This window comes from Gossypium arboreum, chromosome 11 (assembly GCF_025698485.1).
Source record: "Gossypium arboreum isolate Shixiya-1 chromosome 11, ASM2569848v2, whole genome shotgun sequence".
NCBI lineage: Eukaryota > Viridiplantae > Streptophyta > Magnoliopsida > Malvales > Malvaceae > Gossypium > Gossypium arboreum.
The window spans coordinates 29640798-29646535 of NC_069080.1; the positions used below are offsets into that span (position 1 = coordinate 29640798).

The 5738-nt window shown below is 34.2% G+C and overlaps 1 non-coding gene across 1 annotated transcript; it reads right to left on the bottom strand.

Moving 5' to 3' along the window:
• Positions 1-5213: 5213 nt before the first annotated feature.
• Positions 5214-5322, bottom strand: LOC128285090 (small nucleolar RNA R71). Its single transcript, XR_008275505.1, has one exon. It is a non-coding gene; the product is annotated as a small nucleolar RNA R71 (small nucleolar RNA).
• Between the last annotated feature and the right edge of the window lie 416 nt (positions 5323-5738).

A 5738-nucleotide genomic window follows, 5' to 3' on the forward strand; every position in this document is an offset into this window, starting at 1 on the left:
TAAAATTTACAGATCAAATAAACAGATAATTCATACCATATAACATTTATATCAATAATCAATTATAATGTCCTTTATATGAGCCATTGAGACCAAAAATACACATTAGAAATAGATTAGGACTAAATCGGGTACTCAAAAAATATTTTAGAAAACATTAAAATTTTCAAAGGTGCAGAGGACACATGCCCGTGTAGTCAGGCTATGTGTCTCATACAGTCAAGAGACACGTTGATATCTCAGGCTGTATAGATGAAAATAAGGACACATGGCCATGTCCCAACCTGTGTCCATACTAAAGAGTTCTCTAACTTGGGTCACACGACCAAGCCACACGCTCGTGTGCTAGGCCGTGTGAGCATACTGACTTGCATTATTAAGGTGTAGGGGTCACACGACCAAGCCACACACCAATGTGTTAGGCCGTGTGAACAATTCTGAGTATTCTATTTTGCAAATTAATAGATGTAGGGGACACATGGTCGAACCACACGTCCGTGTGCTAGGCCATGTGATCAATTTTGAGTATACTGACTTGTGAACTTGTGAAAATTATTCAAATGCAGGGGACACACCACCGTCACATGACACACGGCCATTTCCAAGCCATATTTCTCACCCAATTTGGCATCAGCCTAACCAAACATTTTTGGACACCAATAAACCATAATAAGACATTCAAACCAAGACAAAATCAAGTTTTATGCATGTAATATCACTTCATAAATTCAAATATCCAAACTTACCTATTTAACCAAAAATATTTATAAGCATACTTGTATCAAATACTAACATACCTATAAGATTACTATAAATCAACCATACAAAACACTCACATCAAACATGATATAGCCTCTTATACACATAAAAAAACATGTCCATCACAAGCCATTCTAATGGCTAGTTACAACCAAAACATTTTCATGCCAACATTGGCTAATTAACCTATACATGCCGTTATAACCAAAATTAATTTACTATTTATACTGAAATGAGCTGATGGATAGTGTGAAATATCTCCGCCAAGCTTCCAACCCAACGAGCTTCCAAATTACTATAAAACAGGAAAAATAAAACAGAGTAAGCTTTAAAGCTTAGAAAGTTCGTATAACATGGAATTTAACTTACCATTTAATTCACATTTAAGGTAAGCAAACTAAACATGCTCAAACCAATTTGGCCAAATGCCTAAACACATATCCTCATCAAACATGTTAGTAATATAATTCATAAAATAACTCATAATCACAATTGTACATAGTCATCAGGCAAGTTTCATACACATGTATCTTTCATCTCATTTTTCAACCTATCAAGTAACATTATTTTTATGTATTTCAGACATATAATGGTAATAATTCATTTTGTAGTCATATTGTTTCATATCAGAATTTTGCCTGTTGAACCATTTATATATCGATGGATACATGGGTAGTACACACTAAGTGTACAAAACTGTAATCCGTCAATTCATATAATATCCGTCAATTCATATTCAGGAATGCTTATTTGAGCATATAAACGGGTATCTCTTTCGAGCCATATAACGAGAATCTCATGTGAGCTGTATATCGGGAAGCTCATAAGAGCCATAATCGAAAAGCTCATGTGAGCCAATATTGGGTAGCTCCGAAGAGCCATTAATCGGGAAGCTCATGAGAGAGGCTTTAATCGGGAAGCTCGTAATAAGAGCCATATGTCGGTATGCTCATAAGAGCTAAATAACAGGAAGCTCGTGAGAGCCAAGTATTAGGAAGCTCAAGAGAGCCAATATTAGAATGCTCATGAGAGCTAATAACGGACGCTCTTGCGAGCTATGGTGTGTCTTTAACACATACAGGACCACAACCAATCGGGAACCCTTAATGACAATATCATTTGTATCCATTGAATTTATTAAGTTCAAACGGGGCTTAGCACTTGACAGACATTATCGTATTTGTGATCCATACTTATACATGACAATTTCATACATTTCACATACATAACATTCAATTCAAACATATAAATATATAATTTAATTACACGAACTTATCTCGACAAATGTTCGTAGACTTGTAAGTTGCTAATCTGATACTTTTTCTTTTCCTCGTTCTAAATCCGTATTTGGTATATTTGGATCTATATGAATGAATTTAAATCAATTTAATACAATTCATACTCAATTCAATCCAATACACATCTTTGGAAAAATTACTATTTTGCCTCTATACTTTTAATTAATTACGATTTTGTCCCTAGGATCAAAAAATGAAATTCATACAATTTAATCATTATTCCAAGCCTAGGAAATTTTTATATATCACAATAGCAGCCCATGTATTTCATAAAATTTAGAATTTTTCCATAAATTTTCCATATTTACAATTTAGTCCCTAAATCACAAATTCATTAAAATTCACTTTACAAAAGTTGTTTATCTATCAACGACCTTTCATTTTCTAACATAAAAAATTCATAATTCAACTATACTCATCCATGGCAAAACATTGACACTTTAACAACTTTACAAATTAATACCCGAGATAGCTAGATTAAGCTATTATGATCTCGGAAACATAAAAATTATTAAAAACGGGACAAAGATACTTACCCAATTAAGCCAAATAAGCTTGCTTACTTCAAGTTCTCATAACTAAGGTTTCCATGTTTTTAACTTTAGGAAAGACGATGAGAATGATGATATTTTTATTATTTATTTTATTTATCATCTTTATTTTATCATCTTTCCAATTTAACCCTTAACTATTTACTAAATTCCAATGATGAATAATCATCCTTATCTACTAACTCCACTAAATAGTCTATTTTCCATATAAGAACCTCCAAATTTGAATTCCATAGCTATTTGGTACCTTTAGCTACTAGAAATTAACTTTTGCATTTTATGCAATTTGGTCATTTTTATCAGATTGAACATAAAATCAGTAAAATTTCTTAACGAAATTTTCTTATGATATTCCTATCATAATGCAAACCATAAAATAATATTAAAATAATTTTTCTTTCGGACACGAATATAGATTTTGTTTCATTTCTTAACACTGGAATATCCAACAAATATCCCTGGCTGCGATCTATTGTTCAGCTTGCTTCTTTTCTCTTTTGGAACATGAACAAAATAGGTTGATAAACCGTAATTTATACATATTTTTATCCCATGCTTAGCACATTTATGGATGGTTTCTCCTTAGATTTAGTGAATTCGATGCTCCTAATTCTTTAATTTCATGTTTTATACTTAGATGAACATAGGAGAGTAAAAAGAGCGAGAAACGGGCAGAAAATGGAGAAAATGGACCTACATGGGAAATCAACACGGCCTGGAATTCCTTACACGAGTAAGCCACATGGCCGTGTCCATTTGGCAGGATTGATGCACGACTTACACGGGTAGACTACACGCCCGTGCCTATCCAATAGGCTTGACCACGGGCTGGAGCAATTGCACACGGGCGTGTCCCTGTCGAGCCCAAGTATAGTCCTATTCAGAAAAGGCCACTTTTGAGGGCTCTTAGGCATTATAAAGCCTATTTAAACACTTGAGGAGGCACTTACAGCAGACACACGGAGTAAGAAGTAAGGAATTACTCGAAGAAAGCCAATTGATCCATCTCAGAAGCCGAATTATTCATCAAGACTGAAGATCTCCCTTCAATTTCCATTCAGAAGTTTTGGGTTTTCTTTATGTTTTGTATTCATTATTCTTCTAAGATGTTTTCTTTTATAATTATGAACTAAACCCCCTAAATAACTAAGGGGAATGAAACCTAAGACGGATCTTGTTATTATTATCTGAATTGTATGATAAATATTTGACTTGTTCTTAATTATGTGTTCTTAATTCTTGTTTTAATATTCCAAGATATTGATTCAAGTTAATGCACTTATTTAGAGGAGCAAAAGTCCCTGTCTAAGAGTAAATTTGTCATAATTAAGCGGAGTTGATTGCACATCTAGAGATAGGGTGACAAGATTTTGTCGGATTAGGGTGAAACCTAATAAGGGGATCCACAGATCGAGTTAATGCAACACTAGGGCATTAATTAGAAAGAGATTTCAATTAATCGACCTAGGGTTAGACGTTATTAGTCTCGAGAGAGATAATAATATAACTTAGGGATTTTTACGGATCAAGTCAAATGAATAAATCATCTGATTCAGAGTCAAATAACAAGTGAAGTCTAGGTGGATTTTTCCTTGGGTATTGTCTTAATCAATCGAGTTTTCCCAAAAGCTTTTCCCCAATTTTCTCTTTGTGCACTCTTAGTTTAGTTAATTAGTTTTGATAAACAAATCCCTTAATTTTTAGGCTAGATAATAAAAAGAAAGTAATTACTAGTGCTCTTGGTTCCTTTGGGTTCGACAATCCGGTCTTGTTAAAGCTATACTATTGTTCGATAGGTACATTTGCCTTCATCGTGATAATAGTTAGTTTTAAGAACGATTAATTATAAATTTTTAAAACCTGTTGTGAATATCACGAATCAAGTTTTTAGCACCGTTGCCAGGGAACTAAGATATTAGGAACATTCAATTTTTATTACTTTAGCCATTTTACTTTATTTGCAATTTAAAATTTTATTTTCTTTTCTAATTTTTCTTTTATTCGCTCCTGGCAGGTTTTTATAGTGTATGACTAGAAGAAACCCGTCGGGACCATTACTGTTTGATAGTGAGATCAGTCGCACAGTTCGTAGAAACCGAAGAGAAATAAGGCGAAGCTTATAATACACAGAGGAAGAGCAAGAGGACGATACTTCAACCACAACAGAGGAGATGGCTGAAAACCAGGAAAATCTGCTACCTCCTGCGATTGCCACTGATCTAGTAAATCAGAATCCTGCTCCATGCACTATGTATGATTATGCTAAAACTACTTTAACAGGAACTAAGTCAAGTATAGTTAGGCCTGCTGTTGTTACAAATAATTTTGAACTGAAACCTAACACAATTCAAATGATACAACAATTTGTTCAGTTTGATGGTTTGCAGGATGAGGATCCAAACAACCACTTGGAAAATTTTCTAGAGTTTTTCAATACATTTAAAATCAATGGCGTTTTTAATGATGTCATTCACGTTTGGTTATTCCCTTTTTCATTGAGGAACAAAGCTAAATAGTGGTTGAACTCGTTACCACGAGGGTCAATCACTACTTGGGAACAAATGACCAAAAAAATTTTATTAAAATATTTTCCGCCGGGTAAAATAGCCAAATTACGTAATGATCTCCTCTTTTGTGCAGATGGATTTAGAAACACTCTATGATGCATGGGAGAGATGCAAAGACCTTTTGAGAAGGTGCCCTCACCATGGGTTACCATTATGACTACAGGTTCAAACGTTTCACAATGGCCGGAATCCTTTGACTAGACAGATGATTGACGCAGCTACTAGAGGAACTATTAATAATAAGACACCTGAGGATGCTTATGAATTTATAGAAGAGATGTCACTGAATAATTATCAGTGACAAGTCATGAGGACAAAACCAACGAAAACAGCCGGCATTTTTAACATTGATTCGGTTACCATGCTCTCTAATCAGGTAGAACTTTTGAATAGAAAAATTGACAGTTTTCTTGGTTCTTCACAGGTTCACCCAGTAATGCAGTGCGAAGCAAGTGGAGGTGGATCAAGCAATTCAGAATACCCACCCTATGGCCACAACATAGAGAACAAGCAGTTAAATTACATAGGTAATAATCCCCGATCTCAAAATAATCCTTATAGTA